Below are 24,732 nucleotides of genomic sequence, written 5' to 3'. Positions count from 1 at the left end.
TTTACAGGGTGCTTCATACTCAGCCCTTCAAAGGTGCTGTCTGGAGTCTTATAGGGTGCTATGTAATGAGTCCCTAGGAAAAATTGCTATCTGCTGAGTTTTTCAAAGCATGCCATGCACTGAGTCCTTTATACTGCAGGCTATGGACTCCCTCCTTCAAAGGGTGCTGTGTGCGGAGTATTCTACCCAGTATACTACATGCTGAGTCCTTCAAAGGGAGCTGTGTGCTGAGTCCTTTACACAGAGTGCTTTGTGCTGTTTTTGGAAGTGCACTGTGTGCTGAGTCATCCCAAAGGGTGCTATATTCTGAGTCCTTTAGAGGTAGTTATCCCCAACAATCACACAGACACAAACACAAACACAGATACACACATGTCACCATGCACCTGCTTGGTGTGTGGAGTGAAGGGGAATGGAGGAGAGTCTCTTCCAGTGGTGGGGCTGAGGGGAGATTCAATCCCCTGGGCAGGTACTGGGGGGGGGGGTGGAGAATGCTGAGCTGAGGTAAGGCTGCAATTGCCATGGTCTGGAGGCCTTAGGATCTAGTCAGGGCTGCAATTGTGGCCAGCGGTGGGGAGCGGGGCCCAGGGGAGGAGGGGGCAGGGCTCAGGGGCACACTTTGGTGGCAGCAATGACTAGGGGCCCAAGGAAGCAGGGGCTTGTGCATCAGGGTGGCAAGGCCCAGGAGAGGGGCTGAGAGAGAGCAGAGAGAAGAGCGAGCAGGAGCACAAGTGAAGTAGGCCCTGAGAGGAGACTGGAGCTGGGACAGCTTCTTTACAGGTTTTGTTTTTGTTTTAGGGATTTTAGAAAAAAAAAAAAAAAAACCTTGGCTCCAACCAGCCCAGTTCTTGAAATGAAAATGCCTCTAGGTCCCCCTCCCCATAACAACTTAACCCACCTCCATTGTTCTGTTAAAGACTCAGGGACTAAACAGGTAGCCAGAAATCAGGCTCATGCTGGCATGCTGGGGACATCCCAAGTTTACTATAAACTCCACCTTTTTCACATGTTTATGTTAAACTCCACTAAACTCCTTTGTGTATGTTTACCTTAAGCTCTGCTTTACCTTGAATTCATGAGTCATTTAAACCAAAAGTGACAGGCTGGTTTAAACAGCCATTATGTGACAAAGTGTAACCTCACTGGCCACCTGCATGTGGTCTGGTATGACTGTGCAATCTTTTGGGTGTGTGAAAATCTCATTGGTTGCCTACTTGACCAGGCTTCACCTTGTGATTTTTGCGTTTAAAAACCTAAGCAAGTGGGCTGCTCGGGGTTGCAGTATCATCTCCAAGCCTGTGCTGCGGCCCTGGCCTGTCAGTGTAGGAACCTTCTCAATAAAGTTGCTTCTTTAATAATAACTTTGTTGCGGTGGGCTCTGTCACTCCGGACGGCTAGTTGGGCTTGCCTGCCTGAGTAGGGGGTCTTCTTACTACACAAGCACCAGTGTGTAAGGTCCATTCCTGGACTGTGAACAGACCTCACACAGTACCTGCGTTATCTAGGCAACTGGGACACCTGGAAGAGGTCACATCCACATCTGCTGAGGTCACATCTTAACCTGATGTGGCCACACCTTTCTCCCACCTGATCCCACTTCCCTTTACCTGGACACACCCTTCCCCGTATCCCTACCCTATATAAGGCCTAATCTGGGGCCAAACATCCCTCTTTTTCTTTTGCCAGCTGCGTGGAGTGCCAACCTTGCCTGGTCCCAGCAGGTCTACTGAATAAACCTACCCCTATCCTGAATACCACATGCGTGGTGCAGTTCTTACTCGGCTACCTCTTTTTAAAAAACCTAACACAGTGGAAACGGCTTCAGTGGCTGTCGGCTGCTCTGTCCATAGTGTGAGTCCTGGCCAGAAGTGCAGAGCATGTGGCGATGAGGCAGCTATTGCTACTGAGGTGGAGGCAGCAGCAGCTGCCTACACAGGGGAGGAGGAGCTGAGAAGGAGCAGAGGCTGCGCACAGCCCCGAAATGCACCCGCAGACGCCCCTGCCCCCTCTCAGCAGCACTGCTTTTCAAATATGGTGCTGCCGTCTCTGAACCACAGAGCCTCTTGCAGTCACCTGGCGGAGATGGCGCGCCCCTGGCATGCTTGTGGCCTTGACTTGGTCCCAGCCCCGGGTCCTCAGATGCCGGTTGCGCAACTGATCGCAGCCTACAGCTTCTTCCAGCAGCACACGTGAGTGGCTGCCCTGCGGGCTAGCAGCCCATGACCCCACCCCCTACCAACTCCCCACTCTACCCTCCCCCCATCCCAGCCGAACCAGAACACCACCTCTTGCTTCCCCTTACCCATCATGCATACACCTCCCCCATGCGCCACAGTCTGCCCTGGCTCTGCCACAAATGCACCCCAGGGGTGGGAGGTGGAGGTGGGTGTCCACCCGGGGATCCCATCCTCATCGCTAGTGGCCAGTGTTCCAGGAAAAGGGAGCTTCAGAGTTAGGTGAGGAGGGGGCACCACATAGCCCCTAGCCTGGAGCAGTGGGAGCCATACAGCCTTGCATCTGCATCCTTTCTCTCCCTGGTGGGAACCTGGTGGCTTTAGTCAGAGGTGGCGAGCAGCACCCACCACCTGCCTTCTTAGGTCTTTTCCTTTTTGCTGGGGAGGGAGGTGTTGGATAAAGAAGATAGCCCCCCCCCCTTGCTGTGTGAGCTCTTTTCTTCTGTGCTCAGTCACCCTTTCACCTGAGGACATTCCCAGAAGAGCCCACTAGAGAGGTGAGGGAATTGGGGTCAGATAGAAAGTGGGTATTTGGAAGAAAAATACACCCCCTCTGACACATATACAACCAGCCTGTACCCCCAACTCCAGCTGTCAACAGTTCTGACTGGGTGATCACATTTCCTAGTTCTGCCAGCTTCTACTAGTGCTCCCAGTCCATCTGGTCTCCTTGTCCTCCCCAAGAATCTGCCAAGTCGCCCAGAAGTACGTAGGCTGGAAGTAGGGAGTCCATCCATGTATATAGCCTTTAGGACCTCATCAAAGTCCCCAACAACGCCCCCACCCCAGGTCAGACACCTCTCTGGAGGCATCATGACCCCGTGCTTTGTTTTCTGTCCAGGCTCTGAGGAGCCACATGTCTTGGGACTCGTTCACCCAGAGTCCTAGGCTAGGTTTTGGTGAATGGGGAGTCAAGGCTGGTTGTTCCCAAGGGTCTGGCCCTGGAGAAAGGGGGAGGCAGGGTAGTTCTACATTATTAGAGCATTGTTCCCCTTGGGTGGTTGCCCCTGGTTCTGACAAGGGAACCCCCGTGCTTGAGCTGGTACATTGCCTAGATGAGAAACCAACAAATTCAGGAGAGGCACTGCACTGAGTCTGTGTGTTTAGGTGTGTATGAGAGTGAGAGAGAGAGAGAGAGAGAGAGAGAGAGAGAGAGAGAGAGAGAGAGAGAGAGAGAGAGAGAGAGAGAGAGAGAGAGAGAGAGAGAGAGAGAGAGAGAGAGACCATCTTTCTCATTGTACAGTCAGCATTTCTAAAAAGAGCACAAGCATTTTTTTTTGGGTGGTCCAGTTGTGGGGTTTGAACTCTGGGCCTGTGTGCTGTCCCTCAGCTCTTCAGCTTAAGGCTAGCACTCTACCACTTGAGCCACAGCACCACTTCCGGCTTTTATCTTTTATCTTATGTGGTGCTGAGGAATGGAACCCAGGGCCTTGTGCATGAAAGGAATGCGCTCTAACACTGAGCCACCTTCCTAGCCTGAGCAAAAGCATTTTATTTTTGTGCATGTGTGTATTTGTTGTTCTTTTTTCATTAATGCCCAGTATGAGCACAGCCACAATTTTTGTTTTCTCTTTCACCATTTCATGTCTTCTTTAGAGAAGGTTTCATTAGATGTTCCTTCCCACCACATTCGTCCCCTTTCCTGCAGCCCACAGTAACTGCTGGGCCTGCGTGGGTCTATCCTAGGAGGCCTGTGTGAAACACAGACCAGAGTGGACACCTGCCCTTCTGTCTTTAGCCAGAAGGCTCATGAGGCTACTGTGACCACAGCTGCATTCTTCCAGCCAGACAGTCTGCTCTCACGTGTATAGTTGGAGCTAATTCAAAGTTGGGAATATGTCTGCTAAACATAATTAGGGAACGAGATAGGGGGTGTAGGGCAGGGGCTGTGAATCTAGGAGGGTCTGGGAAGTGATGAATGGTGTGAAATGGCAGATGGTTCACCACGACAGAGGATGAGAGGGGAATCTTACCCAGGGCATTGATGGTGTCCAAGGGCATCTTAGCAGAGGGCTCCAGGTCCCCAATGTTGCCATGGATTTCCTCCCAGGGCAGTGCACTGGTGGGCAGTCCTCCCTGGAGTCCTGCAGACTCCAATCTGTGTCCCTCCTGGGCTGTTTCCAGCTAGGCAATGGTAGGCAAGTGTGTTCCCCCTGCTGGAGCCTGCTTGGGATCAGGACATGGCAGTTAGCTAAGGCTCTCTGAATGCCATTTCTGTAACCTGCTGAAGGCTGTCTGGAAGGAAAAGGGGACTACTGATTTTGGAACCCATTAAGTTTAATAGGGAAAAGTGAAATGCCAGCTTTTCCAGGGTTATTTTTTTGAAGGTGGCATTTCTACTAACGCCTGGGATTCTGGGTCAAATTAGTGGACCATTTCAGCCACCAAAAGATGAGTTTTTTTTTTTTTTTTTGTCGGTCATGGGGCTTGAACTCTGGGCCTGGACGCTGTCCCTTAGCTCTTCAGCTCAAGGCGAGCTCTCTACCACTTGAGCTACAGCGCCACTTCTGCTTTTCTGGTGGTTTATTGGAGATAGGAGTCTCACAGTCTCTCCTGCCCGGGCTGGCTTTGAACCGCGATCCTCAGATCTCAGCCTTCTGAGTAGCTAGGATTACAGGCGTGAGCCACCATTGCCTGGCGAAAATAATGACTTTCAAACCGGCACAGGCAGAGTTCCCAAACCAGAAGGTTTCCTGCTACGAATGTCGTGCCTTGACTGCCTTTCTCCAGCAGCTGCTGATTCTCCACCGGCTCTCTCTAGGCTGACCACCACAGTTGAGGATGTCTTGGGGAGCAGAGATTGTGACCTCGCCATCTGCAACCTGTCAGCTGTGAGCAGAGACAATTCCCAGCACTTGCACTGGAATCTGGGAGATTCAGAGACCTGGGATGCCTCAAGGATCCTGTCTCTGCAACATGAAACTTGGGGGCCAGATATAGTGGACCATCCTGTCTGCCCCAGGGAGTGGAGAGGAGGCCCCTTGAGCCTGGCATTCACCTCACAGCAACTATGTTCACACCTGAGTGGGGAATGGAGTGCCACAGAACTGGTAAGTGGCTGGACAGAGATCTTTGAGAAGATAGACATCCCAGAGGCCCTGGAGTCCAGTGAAGACCTCATGGCTCTCGTCCTTGAAACCAAAACAGTTAAGTCCAGTGGCACCAGGAGGGTGGGAAGAGGAGGAGGGAGAACTGTTGGAGAGGTACATCAGGCTTTGCCCCCACCCAGGATGCTTACCTGAATTAGATGGGACTTTTCTGTAGTATTGTCATAGACAGATGCTCATTTATTTATCCAACAAACCATTACAGTGTGTGTCAAGCCCAGGGGGACGGGGGCGGGTCATACACGATGAAAGGTTCCAGTGCTGGTTCCACAGCACATGAAGAAATCTTGGTTTGAGTTGGATACCATTGCTTCATACCTGTCATCCTAGCTAAAGAAAGCGTATAACACTCTTATCTCCAACTAACTACCAAAAAGAAAATGCCAGAAGTGGATGAGTGGCTCAAGCCATAGACTGTTGGCCTTGAGTAAAAAGGCTCAGGGACAGCACCCAGTCTCTGATTTTAAGGCCCAGGAGTGACACAAAGAGAGGACAGAGAAAGACAGGAGGGAAGGATGGAGGGTGAAAAGAAGGAAAGGAAGGAAGAAGGAATCATGCAGGCCTTGGTTTGGAGTTCCGGGATCAAGGGAGCCAACCATTCACAATCTCTGCGGGGACAGTTTCAGAGCCTGAAGCCAGTATGTAGGAGCAAGCCACAGTCCCCTTGGCAACTTCACGACATCCAAGATCTGAGTTGTTTGCTTACTGCAGAGGGAAACAGCCTGGTGTAGACCCTAGGGCTCAGGGTGTGTCACCCAGTTACAATCTCCCCTAGCTCACTGAGTTTTTTTTTGGTCAGATAAGAAGAAAGTGTCTAAAAGCTAGGGAGGATAGGGAGAGGGAGTGTCCAGAGGGGGGTGGCAAGAGATAACCAGGAAGATGAAGAGGGAGGATGATCCCAGATCAGGTGTGCCAGGCCATTGAAGCCATGACCTCACCTGACAACCTAGACCATCAGTGATAGAGCCTTCAACCCAGCCACATCCCTATTAAAAGTCCTAGCACTCTGGGTTCACCCTTGACGACCTCGCTGTCGCCCACTGCAGGATGCCTGTGCAGTACATCCTTGGGGACTGGGACTTTTGCTGGCTCAATCTGAAGATGACACCCCCAGTGTTCATTCCTCAACCACAGACAGAGGAAACCAGGCCACTGGCACAGGACAGCCAGGGAATGAGGGAAAGAATCAGACACATGTTGCTCTAAGACTTCCTCTAGTGGACTCTAGGGCCCCGTGAATGCCATTCTCAGAGTTAGAGTTGGGTCTCCTTGCTGGCTCAGCCTTTAGTCTAGATGGAAGATGTGGGATTTAGAGAGGGCGGACTGAAGGTCGAGGCTGGTGAAAACACCAGAGGCACTGGGCTCTGAGCTGCATTGTTTCTTTGAGGATACTCACAACCCAGGATCATTCCTGAGGTGGATCAGCCCTTTTCTCCTCCTGAGATAGAGGCACCTAGAGCCCGCCAGTCTGCATCCCTTGGCTGAGAATTCATTCATTCCAATATCCTTTGGTTTGATAACTAGATCTCACCTGACTGCCCAGTGTCAAGGCAGGACAGTGAGAGATCTTGAGTCCTTGATGAGGTCACGGGTTTCTCAGTATTAGATTGTACTTGAATGTCCTGACTTGGTGCATGGTCAGTCCCATCTAAGACTGCCATGACCTAGGACATAGAATTTAGAGACTCAGAGCACAATGGAGTCTATTCTGTGAGTCTTGAGTATTATGTGTGAGCTTTGAGCTCCGATGTGCTCACCTGCTTCCCTTTCTTGGGTGGATTTATGCTAGAAAAAGTTTAAAACTAGGGCCTGGGTCCCATTCCTTGTTTTATGCTCAAAGCTAGCACTCTACCATTTGAGCCACAGCTCCACTTGCAACGTTTTTGGGTGTTTAATTGGAGATAAGAGGGTGGCATTCAACTGCAGTCCTCAGATCTCAGTCTCCTGAAGGGATAGGATGACAGGCATAGAAAAGCATCTTTGGCTGGGTGCCAGTAGCTCATGGCTGTCATCCTAAGTACTCAGGAGCTGAATCTTAGGATCACTGGTGAAATCCAGCTTGGGCAGGAAAGACCCTCAGACTCTTCTCTCCAATAAAGCACCAGAAAAGCAGAAGTGGTGCTGTGGCTCAAGTAGTAGAGCACTGGACTTGAGCTGAAGAGCTCAGGGATAGAACCCAGGCCCAGAGTTCAAGCCCCACAAACAACAAAAAAAAGAAACTAAAACATCTTTGTCTGCGAAGGACGGTGGAGATGTGTTTGTGTGTATGTGTGTGGGAGGTGTGGGGGTGGGTAGACATTTATCGCGCAGCTCAGTCATCATATTAGATGGATTGTCCCAAACTCTTAGTTCATGGCAGCCAATTCTTGACCACAGGTGGAGCTCTGGGTTGGATGTCAACCATCGGACCTCAGTCTCCTCATAGGACAGTTGTGAGTAAATAAGGGACTAATACAGAGGGATCTCTGGAGCAGGGCCAGGAACAGAGGGAGCAGGTGTCAGATACAGTTCTCAACAATTCTGTGAGCATATGACAGGAAGTTGCCGGGAAAGGGCTCAGATGGGGTCTGTTATAAATCCTGCAACAGGTATGGGATCATGAAACAAAATGTTGCTGTCTTTCATCATTACCCTATCACCATGAAGAAGGGATCCTTCACTCTATTCATTTTTCCAGCCAGGTAACCTATTCATGATCGCCAGCTGACAGGAATCTTGGCCTGATTTCTCTGCCATGCTTCCTATGACAGTGGTTGTTATTCAGTCCACTTCTTGTGGTGGGAAGTCCACTTCTTGTCTTTTGTGGGGCTTGAATTCTGGATCTGGATGCTGTCCCTGAGCTCATCAGATCAGGGCTAGCACTCTACCACATGAGCCACAGAATCACTTACCATTTTCTGTTAGTTCTTTGAGGATAAGAGTCTCACAGATATTCCTCCTGAGCCAGCGATGAACCAAGATCTTCACATCTCAGCCTCCTGTGTAGGTAGGATTATAGGTATGAGCCATCAGCATCTGCCTTAAGTGTAATTCTGGCCCTCTGTCTCTGTCTCTGTCTCTGTCTCTGTCTCTGTCTCTGTCTCTCTCTCTCTCTCTTTCTCTGTCTCTCTGTCTCTCTGTGTCTCTGTCTCTGTCTCTGTCTCTGTCTCTGTCTCTCTGTCTCTGTCTCTGTCTCTGTCTCTGTCTCTGTCTCTGTCTCTGTCTCTGTCTCTGTCTCTGTCTCTGTCTCTGTCTCTGTCTCTCTCTCTCTCTCTCTCTCTCTCTCTCTCTCTCTCTCTCTCTCTCTCTCTCTCTCAGGAATTGGTAGAATGAGTGTTGGAGGAGGTGGCCCAGCATCCCCATGTGGCTGGAACCCAAGGTGGCCCTCTCATTCTGGAGGTTGGCTGTGGGTCAGGAGCTGTTTTGCTCAGCCTGTTGAAGCAGCTTCATGAGTTAAGCCCCTCTGTACCCTGGCTAGACCATGACGGTTATTCATTGTCCATCTCATGAGTCCTTCCCCACATCCCTCAGCTACACCGTTGAAGGAAAGTGGATGAAAAGGTGTCACCTTGTCCCCCTGCCCAGCACAATCCAGGGCCTCTGACCTATACCCCCACCTATCTGACAAGACCCTGGCTATAAGACAATAAAAACACTCCAAGTGTACTACCCTTTGCTCGGGAGTGTTGTTTCGGTTAGCGGGCGGAGTACAGAGGAAAGACCCCAGACCTGATTCCTCCCGGGGGGACATTTGTTCTCGTGACAGAGCCAAGTCATTGCTGTTGATAAGGACGAAGCCTCCATCAGACTGACCCAGAACAATGCCCAAAGATAGGTAGGCTATTGAAGTATCAAACCCACTCATATCTGCTTCCTAATCCCAGCAAGGAGGTATAGTGTGGGTGGCCTGCCCCTGGGCCTAAGGGATTATAATTGGATGGTGGCAGTCAGGAGCTCATGGCTCCCACCCATCATCCTGGCTCTTTGGGAGGCTGAGGTCTGATGGTTGTGGCTCAGAGTAACCCGGGCAGGAAAGTGCGTGAGAATCTTATCTCCCATAAACCACCTAGCTCCCCAAAACCACACACAAAAAAGCCAGATGTAGTGCTGAGACTCAAGTGGTAGAGCCTCAGCCTTGAACAAAAGAAGCTAAGGGATAACACCCAGGCCCTGAATCCCAGCCCTAGGACTAACACAACAATGAAATAAATGAACAGTGTCCACCTTTTATCTGACTTCCAAGAAAGATGTATTCAGTTTTCTCGCTGGTACATGTAGCCAAAGTTAAGGGGCTCCCTTTGATGTTCCCCTAACCGTCTCCTTCTCTCCTTTATCTGTCCAGGCTTTATCTATTGCAGGACAGAATTCAGATCATCCCCCTGGATGTGACCTTAGGTACCCTCCCCCATCCACCTCCCTTGGGGTCAGGATCCTGGATGCATTCCCTGCTGGGAGGATGAGGTACCACAGAGATGAGGGTAGGTATCCTCAACACTCACCCACATACACACACACAAACACCCCTAATCCAAATCAGACTAGCCTTTTCCAAAGACACTTTATCTCCTTGGATTAACTGACCTAGGAGAGGAATTTGATCCCCTGTAATGATTATTTTAACTTGGGCTTGCTAGTTGACAGGAGATAAACAGAAGCAAAAAAATCCAAAAAGCCTTTGGTGCCCATCACCTGGGGCTCATGCCTGTCATCCTGGCTACTCAAGAGGCTGAGATCTGAGGATCATAGTTTGAAGCCAGCCATAAGCTGGAAAGCCCATGAAACTCTACTCTCCATAGAACAACCAAAATGCCAGAAGTGGAGCTGTGGCTCAAGTGGTAGAGCACCAGCCCTGAGCAATAAAACTCAGAAAGACGGCTCCCAGATCCTCAGTTCAAGCCCACACAAAGAAATGGCCCTGTCATGTTGCCCACAGATTGCATAGGCCTTGAGCCCCATCTCACGGAGTGTGATACAACACCTGCCCCTGGGTGGTGTATCAGGACCTTCACAAATCCGGTGGTGGAATCCATGCCTTCCCCTTCGTGCATTCTCAACCCACACTGGCTGGAAGTCAGAGCCTGATAAGACTGGCAGCCTGCACAGCGGAGAGGCTCCAGCTTTTCCAAGGTGATCAGAAAGGGCTTCTTGGAGACAGCACTTGAAAAGGGGGTCTTGCTTAACAAGGAGGATCTGAAAGAAGCGCAGAGAGCAAAGGTGCTACAGATGATGGGCAACATAGCAGAGCATGTTCATTTCCAGCCAGGGCTGCTGGTGAGAGACTTGGTATAGATGCGCGAGACTGTCCCAAACAGGCCTGAAGGGTCACAGAAGAACAGCTCTCTAGGGCTGGGATTTTGTCTTAGAGGTGGAGGGATCACCTAGCACATAGGAAAGCATGGGTTCGATTCCTAGGTCCTGCATACACAGAAAAATCTGGAAGTGGCACGGTGGCTCAGGTGAAAGAGCACTCCGCTGGAGACAAAACAAGTCAGGGACAGAGCCGGGCCATGAGGTCAGGCCCCAGGGCTGTCACCATAAAACAGTTCTCCCAGTGCTCACAGTGACCTTTGTGGCAGGTGGATGGCTATGCCGTGAAGCTCTTAGTAGATCCACCCATGCTTTGTGTCTCCTCTGACAGAGGGAAGCTGCACAGTCCTTCTTACCTGGGCACCCCTGGGCCCACTTGTCAGCAACCCTCCCAATGTCTTCCACCAGGACATGAAGCAGCTGGCCCCAGAAGTCCTCAGGTATCGGTTGGGTGGGGCACGGAGACATAGGGCATGCCCCAGAACTCCTTGTGGGTCCGATCTGCCCAGGAAGACCAGCAAATCTGGAGGAGGCAGATGGGAGCATAGAGGGGGTTAGTGATGTGGAGGGGGCCCTTTAATCCCCATGGCTCCACCCAGATTCTAGCATCCCTTTTCTGTCCCTGAGGGAGGTAGAGGCGTGTCTAGGTGGTAGTGTCTAGAGAAGGACTAGGTGGAAATTCTGCAGGACTAAATACCTTAAGCCATGAGCCAGTGGCTCACACTTGTCATACCACACCTGTCATCCTGGCCACTCGGGAGGTTGAGATCCACAGGATCTCATTTCCAGCCTAGGCAGGAAATTTCTTCCAGAGCCTCATGTCCAATCTCCAAGCGGAAGTGGCACTGTGGCTCAAGTGGTAGAGCACTGGCCTTGAGGAAAATTAGACATCAGGGACAGTACCCAAGCCCTGCATTCAAGCCCCTCAACCAAAAAACCAAAACCAAAACAAAAACAAAAAAACCTAACAAGAAAGAAACACACTCCTTCCTTGCTTGCAAGAGATGGTGAAGTAGTAGGGTTGCTGTGGTTGTGAGACCAGATGCTGACCTCACAGTACAGACATTTCTAAGAAGTCCCCAGATTTACCCCAGTGTGAAGCCATAGGGTGGGTGGTGCCTTACCAAGAACTCCAGAGGTCATGGCCTGTGGTAGGCAGGGAGTGGGTGAATGGGAGCAGGGGTGGAATGGTAGTGTCAATTATATGCTCTCAATCTGTGGAAGAATGGTTTTGGATGCTGGTGACCAAGTCTGAAGTGCAGGGTTAAATGTGTTTTCTGTTTTGATGAGTTGGGTTTTCCCTTGGTATAAGAAGGTGGCTGCAAGGAGGCTGCAATGCTTGGTAAGAAATGTATGCATTATCCTGCCCATGTAATTGTAGCCCCCCTGTACAGTATGTTCTCAAATAAAATAAAATACAATTAAAAAAAAAAAAAGAAGGTGGCTGCAGAGGAGGCGACAATGCTTGATAAGAAATGTACTCCTTATCTTGCCCATGTAAGTGTAACCCTTCAGTACAGTATTTTCACAATAAAAAAAGAAAGAAAGAAAAGAGCTGAAGAAAAAAAAAAGACGGGTGTATCCGGGCGCTGCCAGTGGTTCATAACTGTCATCCTAGCTACTCAGGAGTCTGAGATCTGAGGATCACCGTTCAAAGCCAGGTTGGGCAGGAAAGTCTGTGAGACTTTATCTCCAATGAACCACCAGAAAATTGGATGTGGTGCTGTGGCTCCAGTAGTAGTGTGCACACTTTCATCTGAAGAGCTGAGGGTCTGCTTGCTGACCCAAAGTTCAAACCCCATAACCTACAACCAAACAAAAGATAGCTGAATTTTCTGCATAACAGTGTGTACAGTAGAAATGCCATGATGTGTTGTGAACCATTGCAGACATGTGAGAGGCTCTGAGTTTTGTCTACATTGGCTCTGATGATGGTAGTGCCATCATATCTGGAGTGGAATATTCAGGGTTCTCAGGGACTGCTGAGGCTTTGGGCTACCACTGTATATGTCTGTTTGTTTGTGTATCTTTTGTCTGTGTGTATCTGTGTCTCTGTGTTTGGATGTAGAAGACCCGGGCCTTGAACTCAGGGCCTAGGTGAAGTTCCTATGCTTCTGTGCTCAAAGCTAGAGCTCTAACACTTGAGCTGCAGCTCCATTACTAGCTATTTGGTGGTTCATTGGAGATAAGAGCCTCACAGACATTTCTGTGCTGGCTGGCTTTGACCTCAGCCTCCTGAGTAGCTAGGATGACAGGTGTGAGACACCAGTGCCATATTTGTGTGTGTGTGTTTTCCTCATCTCTCTGTCCCCTTCCTGGGTGCCTGTCTGCCTCTTTCTGACCTCAGATGGTGCCCCTCCTCCACACCGACCTTGCCTTTAGCCTCCTATCAGGGTCTACAATGAGTCCTAAATTACCAGAGCCCTGAGTTCAAGCTTTTCTTTGGGGCGGGGCCCAAGTCCAGCTGTCCAAATCTTTGGCCGCCTGCAGGGGATTCTGGGTCAGCCGGGGCAGCTGCAATAAAGTCTTGCCTGTCTCTGGGTGGGGAAGTCAGACATGGGATGTCCTTCCCGTTTCCTCAGCTAGACCTCTGGCTGCATGTCCCTCTCAGAAGGCTGGCAGTGAGTGGGGGAAGGAGGTTGCCGATGACTCTCACCAACTCCAGCTTGATAATGGACTGAAGGCCGCCCAAGCAAGGAGGATTCCGGGCTACTTTGGAGGTGACGCCAAGGTGGCTTGGAAGTGTCTGTTGGTGTCTAGGAAATGTCAACATAGTTTATCTCAGGCAAGTCTATTTTCCAGCCCCAGCTGGCCCTCTAAAATCCTTCTAGAGAATTCTAGATGCCCAGAATACAGAGGCACAGACTTTAGATTCCAGAGCCAGGGAATTGGGGGAGGAGAGACTGGTATGGCCAATACTTCAATGTTCTGGGGCATTAGCCTTGACCTGGGTATGCTCCCCTTGTGTACGTTCACGTCTTAACCCAGAGCTGGCCAGAAACAGGCCACTTGTGGTGGTGCTGTGGAAGTGGCAGGAGTGGAAGTGAGATCTAGGATCATCAACATCTGGATTTATGGCGTGAGGAGGGATGGGAGGGCAAAAGGTCTCTTTAAAAACAACTCTTAGAGCTGGAACTCAGGCCCTAGGCACCGAGCTTCCTTTGCTCAAATCTAACACTCTACCACTTGAACCACAGCTCACCTTTCATCTTTTTTAGTAGTTTCATGGAGATAAAAGTCTCACGAACTTTCCTGCCTGAGCTGGCTTCAAGCTGCCATCTTAATAGCTCAGCCTCTTGAGTAGCTAGGATTGCTGGTATGAGCCACTGGCACCTGTTAATGATGTTAGTGTGTGTGTGTGTGTGTGTGTGTGTGTATGTGTGTGTGTGTGTGTGTGTTTGTGTGTGTGTACCATGGCTTGTACTCACAGCCTAGGTGGTATCCTTTAGCTTGTTTGCACAAGGCTCATGCTCTACCACTTGAACTACAGTAGCTCTGCTTCCCAGCTTTTTGGTGATTCATTGGAGATAAGAGTCTGCCCACCCAGGCTAGCTTTGAATCTTGCTTGATCCTCATGTGTCAGCCTTGAGTAGCTAGGATTATAGGCATGAGCCACTGGCATCCAGCTGCAAGGATGTCTCTTCATACTGTCTTCTGTTCTAACAGCTGTCTCCTTGCTCTGGCCTAGATCTCTGATCTCCACATCAGCTCCCAGCAGCCCTTGACTGTGTGGAGAACATAAAGCTCAAACCTGTCAAGCATCCAATTTCTATGTCCTCAGGGGAGGGTAGGATTCCTCTGAAGCCTGGAGGAGTAGGGGGAGGGGAAGAAAGGTTAGCTGTAGCTGGGTGCTAGGCTGGGAGAGCGGTACACTGTCTTAGCCAAGAAGGAAAGTGTGGCTAGATGTTAATATCTCATGCTCTCATATTCCTAGCTCCTCAGGAGGCTGAGATCTAAGGATTGGCATTCAGAGGCAGCCTAGCTCACATTTTCTTTTCTTTTTTTTCTTTTTTTTTTAGTATCAGTGGGATCTTTTTTTCTGTGTGAAAATTCTGTACAGAGGGCTTACAATTACATGGGCAAGATAATGAGTAAATTTCTTATCACCAGCTAAATTTTCTAAAGTGTGTGAGACTCTCCTTTCCCAATAACCACCTGAAAGCTGGAAGAAAAGCTGTGGCTCAAGTGGTAGAGTTGCTAGCCTTGAATGAAAAAAGTGAGGGACAGAGCTCAGGTCCTGAGTTCAAGCCCTAGTACCAAGATGTGCCCATGGACACACACACACACACACTCACACACACACACACACACACACACACAGAGGAAGGTAGCAATGATGAGCTGAGCTAGAACTGGGGGCAGTCCAGAGGCATAGTCATAGTAAACTCTTGACACATAAGTTATTTCTCCCCAACTCCTTCTTGGGCTGAGGTGTCTGGGCCATGACTGTAAGTCCCATGGAACCTGCACCTCCATCCATGCATAGGGTACAGGACCAAGGGAAGAACACGATAGATGCTGGTTTATACTCAGTACATGATTGCAGACCTTCATCTGCCACTTAACAGTGGTGACCAAAGCAGGGATCTGAGCCCTGGGACTCGGGATAGCCACTACTACAAGCAGCAGGTAGTCAGCTGTGGATTCCTGAGCCTACAAGTCTTTCATGAGCCCAACTCAACACTCACCCAAGGTGTGCCTGACAAATTTGCCCCCATGAGTAGGCATTACCTGCTGTGCCATCTTGCAGCTCTTGCCCCTCCTGACTCAGAAACTTGGTCTAAAATATTGAATTACTGCTCAGATCCACACTGCACCCATGACAGATGGCATTCTGATGACCTGGCTGATGACTTCCAGGCCCCAAGGCTAGAACCTTCTCTGATACTTTGGCCCACTCTGTAGGCAAAGGCTCCCAAAGAGGCTGCTTTCAAGACTTGTAGGACACCTAGATATTGGGAGACCCTTAGTGGTCCACTGGAAATTACTCTACCTAGAGCCACAGAGTGAGGTTCAAGCAGGTCTGGTGGGCCTTGAACTCTGGGACTGGGAACTGTCCCTTCAGCTCTTCAGCTTACCACTTGAGCCACAGTACCACTTCCAGTTTTCCTGTGGTTCATTGGATATCAGAGTCTCTTGGACTTTCCTGCCCAGGCTGGCTTTGAACCATGATCCTCAGATCTCAGTCTCCTGAGGAGCTAGGAGGATAAGCATGAGCCAGCAGCACCCAACTAATTTGGACTTTCACCACAGTGGACTAGGAACTCCTGAAAGCTTTTCTTTATTTTTTATGTGCCAGTACTGGGGCTGGAAATTAGGGTCTGGGCTCTGTTCTCTAATTTTTGCTTCAAGGCTGACACTCTACCACTTGAGCCACAGTTCCATTTCTGGCTTTTGGTAGTCCATCGGCAAGAAGAGTCTCACTAACTTTCCTGACCTGAGCTGGCTTTGACCCAAGACTTCTGATCTCAGTCATTCATTTGAGTAGCTAGGATTTGCAGGTGTCGAGCCACCACTGGCATTGGGCTAGAAGCTTTACTTAAGCAAGTGTTCTTCCCTGCATTTGCCCTGACTCCTCCATGTAAAGGAGGCCTGAGGGTCAGGAGCTGTGAAAAATAGTCTTCCAGCCACAGGAAATGGCTGGGGTCCATGATGAAAAGCCAAGCTCATATTCCCCTGGGCACCATTCTGGGACCTCTAGCCTCTGCCTTCCCTGTGACTCAAGTACAAACCTTGACCCAGCCTTGTATGTCCTGCCAGATATGTCAGAAGCCACAGAACTTTCATTCCACCCACACCACCGATTCTACACCACACATCAGGGAACTTTGTGCATTGTTGTACCTTCTGCCTGTGGCTCTCTATCTTGTTCCACATCTTAGAACTCCACTGGAATTTTGGCACTGGTTATATCACCTCCAGGAGCAAATCTTTCCTTCCCTTCTCTCTCTTTTTTTTTAATATTGATTTGCTAGAGATGGAACTTGTGCAGGGGGCTGGCAAATGCTCTGGCTTGGTGTGTGTGTGTGTGTGTGTGTGTGTGTGTGTGTGTGTGTGTGTGTGTGTGTGTGTGTGTGTGTTTGTGTGTTTGTGTGTTTGTGCCAGCACATCATCTTAAATATACTTGGAACTCAAGAAGTTAAATCCCCCAACAACAAATCCTGAAAGAAATAATTCCCCAACAAATAAGTGGGCAAAAGACTTAAAGAGAATCTTCTCTGAAGAGTAAAGAAGGATGGCCAATAGACACATGAAGAGATGCTCAACCTCCCTACCCATAAAAGAAATGCAAATCAAAACAACATTGAGATACCACCTCACCCAGTTAGAATGGCTATAATCAAGAACTGTAATAACAACAGATGCTGGAGGGGATGTGGACAGAAGGGAACCTTACTGCATTGTTGGTGGGAGTGTAAATTTGTTCAACCACTTTGGAAAGTAATATGGAGGTTCCTCAAAAGACTCCACATAGAGCCCCCCTATAACTCAGCAATCCCATTTTTGGGCATTTACCCAAATGTTTACAAACAAGACCACACTAAAGCTACCAGCACGACTATGTTTATTGTAGCACTATTTACTATAGCTAAGATATGGAACCAACCCAGATGCCCCTCAGTAGATGAATGGTTCAAGAAAATGTGGTATATATACACAATGGAATTCTATGCCTCCATCAGAATGAATGACATTGCCACATTTATTCGAAGTGGAAAGTCTTGGAAAAACTTATATTATGTGAAGTAAGCCAGGTCCAAAGAAACATAGGTCCCATGGTTTCCCTTATTTGCAATATCTAGTATATGTCTGAGTCAAGCAGAAAAGGTCAGTTAAGGTGAAGTTAGCGAAATGAACCTTAAGATATGTGCTCAAATGTTTTTTTCTTTCTTGTGATTGTTTCTAACACATTTATAAGACTATTTCTTTGTTGCTTTGAATGACCCTCCCCCACAGTATAACCCATGCTTTCACTGTATTTGATGTCAGTATAATTTGTGGAGGGGAAGGGGAAAAACAATTCATTTAAATAGGGATACATGTGGACCCATTGCAACAATGAGGTGTACAAGTCATTTTGTCAATAACGAACTTCACAACTTTGGTGCAGGGTGGCAGGGGTGAGTGGGGAGGATTGGGTGGGGGCGGAGGGGAGGATGGGAAGGGATGGGAAGGGGAAACAAAGGAGGAGGCTACAATGCTTGATAAGAAATGTACTCATTATCTTGCCCATGTAATTGTAACCCCTCTGTACAATATATTCACAATAAAAAAAGGAAAACAAGCCGTGCACTGGTGGCTCATGCGTGTAATCCTAGCTACTCAGGAGACTGAGATCTGAGGATCTCGGTTCAAAGCCAACCCGGGCAGGAGAGACCGTGACACTCCTATCTCCAATAAACCACCAGAAAACCGGAAGTGGCGCTGTAGCTCAAGTGGTAGAGCGCTCTCGTTGAGCTGAAGAGCTGAGGGAAAGCTCCCAGGCCCAAAGTTCAAGCCCCACGACCGACCAAAAAAAAAAAAAAAAGGGAAAATATATGAATAAAACAAAAATGCAATAAATAACTACAACAAAGAGGACATGGACTCAACATTTATACGTAAGTACAAATCATACCTTTACAATGTATATGAATAGAATGTTTCCAGGGCTGGGTCTTGAATTCAGGCCTAGGGACCAGCCTTATTTTCTTGACTTCAAGCATGGTGAGCTTCCCCTTCATCCACCGTGCTTCAGTTACCCAGGCCTTAAGTTCAAATTCAAAGGTAGGAGAAAAGGCGTGAATTGCAAGCCAGGGACCCTATTTTTTTTTTTTTTTTTTTTTTTTTTGCCAAGCACGGTCTTGAACTCAGGTCATGGCAACAGTGCCTCAGCTTTCATCACCATAGGCTGGGGTGCAGCCGCTGAAAACACAGCCTATCCTGGGATCCTAGAACTTCAGGCCTTGTGCAGGGGGGGGGGGGGAAATGCACAGAAAAAAAGTGGTGTGATGGCGTTTTTACATTTTCTTCCTTTGCACTATGGCCATCTGGGTCTGAGTGATCTGACTCCAAAGGATACTTCACCTTGCATTGATGAAGGCTTGCAGGCTACTGAAGAAGCCATAATCCCGACCAATGATTAGCCAGGCACCAGTGGCTCTCAGCAGTCCTCCTTGATACTTAAAAGGCTGTGATAGGAGGATCAGGGTCAAAGTCACCCTAGGAAGTAAAATCCTTAAGACCCCTGTCCAACCTCAATGCCAACAATGCAAAAGTAGAGCTGTGTGGCTCCAGTGGTAGAGGGCTAATCTTGAGCAAGAACAGCTCATGGACTGTGCTCAGATCCTGAGTTCAAGGTCCAGGTTTGGCAACAAACAGACATACACAACAATCTGTGCAGCCATCAGGCTAAAGCAGGTCTCCCTCTTGTCCCCAACTGGATTGGACAGAGTTTCCTGGTGAAGGGGCTGCTGTCATCTTGACTCTGTCCATTCTGTCTGCATCACAGGATTCCAGGCACACCCCCATTCTTTCATGGTTCTTTTTGCCCAATGGGATACAAGAATAGTGGCCACGCCCACATTCCATGCTTCCCAGTTACACCTGGATTCCCTCTGTTGGTTGACACCAGCAGTTGAGGAAGGTAGAGGTGGCTGAGTGGTGAGCAAGAGACTCCAGGTGACTTTGAGGTAGAGTAGGAAATGATGTCCTAGTCGGTGAGTGGGAGAATAGAGGATTTCCTAGAGCCTGGGAATGTGGCCAGCCCAACTTTCCCGTCCCATTGCTCAGATGTCTGAAACAATAAGAATCAATGAGAGAACTGTGGGCAAGAAACTGCCACAAGAACACCAGCAGTATCCTCCCGACAGACCTGAAACATTCAAGAAAACAAAGAACACGAAAAAGGGAGGGATCCCCAAGATAAACACCACTGGGGACCCAGATTGAATGGAGAGTCCGGCCAAAGGTGATGTCGACCATGGGCCTACCCTGCCTTTGGACACAGTCACAGCCACCAGGGTCCAGAGTGTCAAGGGTCCCAATACCACCAAGGATCCACAGAGGTGCTACCTGCATGTGGTGCCCACCCTGGACAACAGAAAAGAAGAAACCAGGCACTCTTTGCCAAGATCCTACCACTGAAGCTGGGAAAGACAGACCCGCAGGGTCAATGGGAGTAAGAGAGGGAGAAGATAGCCCAGATACATGCAGCAACAAAAATGGAGGTATAGATCCAAAAGGTACCCATACAGCGGTTGGTTTCAGCAGAAAGCGATTTACAATGTGTACTGGCCCAAGTGCAGCAGACCACTGATGACAGAGAAAGGGAGCATGAAGCTCTCACCAGCTGCCTACAAGCTACAGAGTGGCGTTTGGCAGAGCTGGAGATAGTGGCTTCTCTGGTCACTGCTGCAAAGGAGAAGACCAAAATGTTCCTCACACAGCTGAATGATGTGATCCTTCAGCTCGAGGAAAATACCAGAAACTCTGATGACCTGGAGCAAGTGAACACAGAGTTGCAGGAGAAGGTGGACGTGCTGTAGATACAGAGGAGCAACATGAAGAAGAGAATATGCAAGTTCCAACAAGCGCTGGAGGGCATTAGGTACTGAAGATGGAGTTGAATAACCTGGAGGAACAACTTCACATCCAGGTCCAGGAAAACCAGTCTCCGTCTTCAGAACGTGGAGCAGCAGGAGCAACTGCAGAGACTGGAGGAGAAAGCCTAGGATCAGCAGGAGACCCCTGAGACCCCACGATGTGCATGTGTGTGGGATAGACAACCGGAGGAAAAGCTGGCCCTGCTGTGGAACGCTCTCCACAGGGTGAGCACTGAGAAGGAGGAGCTCGCCAGCATCCTGGACTCAGAGCAGCAGATGAAGAAACATCTGTGGGAGCAGTAGGACTGTTCAGAGAAGAAGATAGAGAAATGGATAGTGGTGGCTGAGCGAGAGAGAGCCAAGCAGCTCAGGAGCAGCAGGAGCAGTCCCTGGGCCAGTGCAGGAGTTCAGAACCTCCTGTGAATGGCACATTGTCTCCAATGAGCGACTGTGGTCTGAGAAGGAGGCCCTGCAGCAGCACTTAGAGAGGCAGATCCAGCTGCTGGAGCAGCTGAAGCAAGTGAAGGGCTCAACAAACTGGAAGGACCAGGTGGTGTCCCCGAAGTGGCAGGACACTCTCAAGTGCCTGGAAGCCACCAGATCACAGGAGGAATGCCTGCAAGCCCAGCTGAGCTTCCTGGCTTTCCCTGGGGAAGGGGAAGGCATGAGCCCTGGAGAAGCAAAAGTTAAGGAGGTGAATCCCCCCCCACCCCATGTGACCATCACACAGGATGGAGATGTTCCCCAGACCAAGAGTGATATGGCTCTGAGAGTGCTCTTGGAGGATGAGATCCACAGGGGGAAACTCCTGACCCAAGAATGGTGGGCTAGCTTCAGGCACCCCATGGCCAACCCAGCAGCTCAGGGCCAGACTGAGCTGGAGCCACAGACCCTCATCCATGACCTGCCTGATGAGGTGGACTTCCAGAGTCCAGCAGGTGAGCTCCACCATTGATGCAGCCAGCTGTTGGCACACATCCAAACTATCAAGGAGTCCCTCATGGTGTGTAAAGAGCAGATGTTGGTCCTGAATGAGCTATGTTGTGAAAAAGCCCAGTGCATGCACTGGCTGTCTCAGGAGAAGATCGAGAAGAGGAGAGTGTTGTGGAGCTGCTGTCACTCCTAGAAAGGGAAAGCACAGACAGCAGTTTCCAGATGCCAGCACAGGCTGAGCCTCCCATCCCCCTCCCCAACACTGCTTCAGAAGCAACTTGAAGACAGCATGGAAACTGCCAGAGGAGAGGTCAGGGTTCCCGACCCCATAGTGGACTCCCCCAAGGAGCAGGTCCTGCCCCAGATGCCCCACATCCAGATCTGCCCACAGCTTCCAGGCTCAGGGGAGGAGTGCTTTCTCACTTTCTCCGGTAGACTGATGCGGATGATGACTCTCTATGTGACATACTGACTCTCAAAAGCGTTGGCAGCCACCAGAAGTAGGTGACTAAATGGCTTTCTCTCAGGCCTCCATCTGCCGGGCAACGGGAAGGTTAAACTGGGGGTAGGGTAGGGCAGAGGCTGAAGGGAGTGGGCCCAAACTGAAGGGACATCTAATTGCCTATTGGTGGCCCATTGGTGACTTCTGGCATGCTAGGCAAACACTCTACCACTGAGCCACATTCTCAGCTAGGATGATTTTTCCCCCTCCCAAACCCATATGGCCATTCCTCAGATAAATAGGAAGTAGGGGCTAGGATGAATATGAAGCACAAGTCTGGTTCACCCCAAAATATTCCCATGCCTCCTCTTCCCACACCCTGAGTTGAAGCTTCTCTTCTAACATTGAGGGATGAGAGAGGGAGAGGGGAGTCCCAAGAAAATACCAACAACAGTGGCCCCCTGAGTCCCACATCCTTCCCCACACAAGTGGTCCTCCAGATTCTGATCTTACCTGACTCAATGTAAAGTCTAAACTGTCTCCCTACCACTGCAAGGCTCAGGATGAAATAAAAGTCAGCCCAGGCCTCAGCCCACAGGCAAAGTGGAAGCTCCTAGTCCCAGACCTACTTCCACCTCTGACTGCCCCTAGTTAGGCCACACCCACCACTCACCACTATGATGGTGGTGATAACCTCATGGATAGATTCCAGGAAGAAGGTCTATGGCAAAGAGCAGAAGCATCAGGGTGAGCAGGGCAGAAGGAGGTGGGGTGATTGCTCTGGGATCTTCCTTGGAGCCCTCCCATCCAGCCAGACCCATGCTGACCCAAAGCACGGACAAGGCCAGGGGGTGAGACGAGATGGAGGAGCACAGGACTAAAGGAGGTACTGCTTTGTCTTGGAGGACTTGATTAATTCCAATTATAATTAATTCCAATTATATTTGGCCCATGCCAATCCCAAAGACATCATGCAATGCCTCTCCGTGTTGTTGGTCGTGAAGGCTGTCCCTGAGCTCTTTTTCTCAAGGCTGGCACTCTACCACTTGAGCCACAATGCCATTTTTGTTTTCTGATGGTTCATCGATAAGAGTCTCATACACTGTCCTGCCCAGACTGGCTTGGCAACATGATCCTCCAGATCTCAGCTTCCTGCGTAGCTAGAATGACAGGCATGAGCCACCAGTGCCCAGTATGTGATGCCTTTTGAAGGCATCTTGGCGAGTCTGTAAAGGAGCCCCAAAGGGCCTGGATAGACGATGACCCAACCAAGGAGCAGGGATGGGGGAAGGTTGACCTTCTAGCCATTCTGTTCCTCCAAAATTGAAGATGCCAGGTGATGTTGTATGCACCAAACACCTGGCCCAGCAGCCACCAGGCTTAGTGGGGGAAAAAGTAGAGAATACCCAAAGACTGCAGTGTAGAAATCTCTGATTTTGCATTCATGTGGTGTGTGTGTGTGTGTGTGTGTGTGTGTGTGTGTGTGTGTGTGTGTGTATGCAGCCCCACTTCCTTTTCGATGGTTAATTGTAGGTAAGAGTCTCAAGGACTTTTCTGTCCAGGGTGGCTTTGAATCATGATTGGGGGCCCCAGGGAAGCAAGAGTAAACACAAGTCGCAAGTACAATCCCTATTGTGGGCCACTCCTGCCCCCTAGTGGCCACACATGGAACATGCGGTCTCATGCCATTATCCTCTAGAGTTCAATTTGGGCAAGTTACTAGGGCCAAGCTGACTTTTGCTTACCCAGATTGCTGATGCCAGAGCAGGTCTGTTCCACCCTAGGCCAAGAGAGCTACAGGAGGCCCAGCTTTCCAGGGACACAGGGAAGGGAGAGGTCAGCTCCAGGCTGAGCTAAGAGCCTTTGCCCACAGATACCCTAACTTGGCCTTACTTATCACCATAAGACCTGTCAAAGAACAACCCCAAAAAACAAAATTGGATCTGTGCCTCAAAGTGGTAGAGCTCTAGCATTGAATCAAAGAGCTCAGGGACAGGGCCCCCAAGCTTTGAGTTCAAGACCCCCAGTTGACTTCCCTCATAAAACACAGCTTGTCTAAATGTGAACTGGTAGGATTTGTGAAGTGTTTCTGAAGAATGGTGATACTGAAGAAAGCACCCTAATTCTAATGACAGCTGAACTTGTGACATACAGCTATGTGCTGAGTCCTTCACAGGGCGTTATTTACTGGGTCCTTCCCTCATGAGAATTATATGCTGAGTCCTTAAAAAGATGCTGTTTGCTGAGTCATACCAAAGGGTGCTATGTGCTGAATCCCTGAGAAGAGTGGGCCATCCTGGTTTTTTTTAAAGGGGGCTTTTTGCTGAGTCCATTACAAAAAGTATTGTACTCTGAGTCCTTCAAAAGTTGTGGTGTGCTAATGCATCCTAAAGAGTCCTGCTATGTGTGAGCCTTTGAGAAGAGAGGGATGAAGTTTATTTTGAGTGCTGTGTGCCAAGTCCTTTCCATAGGGTGCTCTGTACTGTCCTTCAAATGGTGCTGTGTGCTGAGAGCTTCCACAGTGTGGTATGTGCTGAGTCCTTCAAAATTGTTCTGTGTGCTGAGTTTACCTAAGGAAGCTGTGCACTGCGTGTTTTACACAGCGTGCTTCAACACAGATTGTGATGAGTCCCTGGTAAAGAGTGCTATGTGCTGAGTGTTTCAAAGCATGCCATTCACTGAGTCCTTTACACTGTGGGCTATAGACTCCCTCCTTCAAAGGGTGCTGGGTAGAGTACTCAGCATACTACATGCTGAGTCCTTCAAGGGGAGCTGTGTGCTGAGTCATTTACACAGGGTGGTTTGTGCTGATTTTGGAAGTGTGCTGTGTGCTGAGTCATCCCAAAGGGTGCTATGTTCTGAGGCCTTGAGAGGTGGTTATCCCCAACAATCACACAGACACAAACACAAACACACATACACACAGGAGTGTCACCATGCAACTGCTTGGTGTGTGGAGTGGAGGGGGATGGAGGAGAGTCTCCTCCGGAGGTGGGGCTGAGGGGAGATTCGATCCCCTGGGCCGGTACTGGGGGTGGGGGTAGTTTTGAGCTGAGGTAAGGCTGCAATTGCCATGGTCTAGAAGCCTCAGGGCCCAGTCAGGGCTGCAATTGTGGCCAGGGGTGGGGGGTGGGGCCCAGGGGAGG

General features: G+C 49.6%; 2 pseudogenes; one reads left to right on the top strand and one right to left on the bottom strand.

The window, feature by feature from the left end:
• The first annotated feature begins 1,758 nt into the window (after window positions 1–1,758).
• On the top strand, window positions 1,759–9,155 carry LOC138821880 (MTRF1L release factor glutamine methyltransferase-like; annotated as a pseudogene).
• A 1,908-nt stretch (window positions 9,156–11,063) lies between these two features.
• The window catches only part of LOC138821879 (chromodomain Y-like protein), a 108,014-nt pseudogene continuing 94,345 nt past the window's right edge, over window positions 11,064–24,732 (bottom strand).

Source organism: Dipodomys merriami, unplaced genomic scaffold (genome assembly GCF_024711535.1).
Source record: "Dipodomys merriami isolate MVZ:Mamm:240054 unplaced genomic scaffold, mDipMer1.0.p SCAF_949, whole genome shotgun sequence".
NCBI lineage: Eukaryota > Metazoa > Chordata > Mammalia > Rodentia > Heteromyidae > Dipodomys > Dipodomys merriami.
This window is presented reverse-complemented; position numbering and strand designations above follow the sequence as displayed.